The sequence below is a fragment of the Pangasianodon hypophthalmus genome, chromosome 21 (genome assembly GCF_027358585.1).
Source record: "Pangasianodon hypophthalmus isolate fPanHyp1 chromosome 21, fPanHyp1.pri, whole genome shotgun sequence".
NCBI classification, from domain to species: domain Eukaryota; kingdom Metazoa; phylum Chordata; class Actinopteri; order Siluriformes; family Pangasiidae; genus Pangasianodon; species Pangasianodon hypophthalmus.
This window is the reverse complement of record NC_069730.1, coordinates 860,729-862,600: the sequence shown is the minus strand read 5'-3', so window position 1 is coordinate 862,600 and position 1,872 is coordinate 860,729.

Sequence of the window (1,872 nt, the reverse complement as noted above, 5' to 3'; positions counted from 1 at the left end):
GCAGAGGACACCAAAAGTAGTGATGAGCGGAGACTCGGGAACGAATCGGTTCTTTTTTTCCCCTTTAAATGATTCTTTTTAGGTGAATCTTTTTTGGCGAATCGATTCGCAAGCACTAATGAATCAAAAAAAAAAAAAAAAGAAAAAAGTCAAGAATCGTCCCCTAATTAAGGGCATCAGTAACTTCTGCATCCTGAGACTCCATCTGAGTAAAAGCATTTCCAACAGCTCTCTCCTGATTCAATTAACCCGGAAATAGGTGCATCATTTAATCTAATCATTTATTCATCCGGATTATTCCTGAACTTTCCTCTCATCCACATGCAGATCTGACACACTGTGTATCTCATCATCTCAGCACCTCCTGCTTTTATTTATTTTAGTTTTTGAATGTTGAACTAATTTTATTACAGCTATGAAAGCTAAAAAAAAATCATAACAACCTTGACACTAGTTAATAATAATCATCACTTTCACGTCATCTGGAAAAAAAACCAAAAAACAAAAAAACAGCAATACCATGGTGCTAATTGACTGATTGGTGAAACGCGCATGCGCAACAGGACCATGACACAGCAGGGTCAAGTAAACATTTTAATACTTTATAATATCTTCTCAATTAATTTCTCAGTTCCAGCTATTTGATTTATGAATCATATACATATATACAGTACTGTGCAAAAGTCTTGGCACCCTATTTTTTTTTTAAGTACAAACTTTGTTATAGATGTTTATTTTCTGACTTCTACATTATTGATTCAGTACAAAACCATTTTAGATTCCAAACATTAGTTTTCCAGCACAAAATGAAATGTTACAGAAAAATGTTTGTATGTCAGTAAAGAAAGCAGCAGATTCCATAAGAGACACTTTTCAGATAAAAACATAATGAAGGCTGCTGGGTTTCGCTGCAGAAATAAGAAGCGAGTCGACAGTCAAAGTCTCCAGAAGAACTGTGGCTGCTTCTGCAAGATGCTCAGTAACACTTCCAGCTCATTTCCTTATAAAACTGCACACACTGCACCTCAGATACTGCTTTATTTATTTAAAGTGAAGGATCGTCACATTACATACTGACTTTGTTTCATTTATTACTGTTTACTGCTCTTTATAGGATTTTTTTTAACTGTAGAAACATTTAATTTCATTATTTTTGAAGGCGTCTTTGCTCTACAGCATTTCTTTACATGTGCCTGAGACTTTTGCACAGAACTGTGTATATAATACGAGACTATTTCAGGATTTGGTGAAAGGAAACAGTGCATTTTAATACTGCTGTGTTAAAAATATATGATATTACTTTTAAATATTTCAGTACATTTTACAGACATAGTGATGATGCTGAATTAAAAAGAAGTGTAAAGGGTTTGAAAAGCTATTGGGTTCTTTTAGGTATTGAGCTTTTTAAAAAAATAAAATAAAATAACACTCTCACAGCTTTTGTAATACAGACCTGGCAACACTGATTAAACAATAAATCTTTAAAGTTAACTGCCAGGAGTGTGATACTGTTGTGGGACTGTGACTGAATTATTTAAGGAGATATAACAGCCCTGGCCAGGGGTTCTCGAGCTTTTTATAGTCAAGGAATGTTTAACTGTAAAAAAAAATAATAATAATTAAAAAAAAAAAAAAATTGAGTTCCCTCAGTATAGATTTATTTTACAAAAAAACTAATACAATAAGGCAGATTATTTAAATCAGTACAATAATATTTTGAGATTTTTTTTTAAATCTACACACAACACAAGAATAAAAATAAAGTGTTATGCAAAATCTAACATCTGAATCCTAACATTTCTATATTAGGATATAACTTTAAACACTCTCTATTGCATTTCACTATCTTCTGTTTTTATATATATATATATA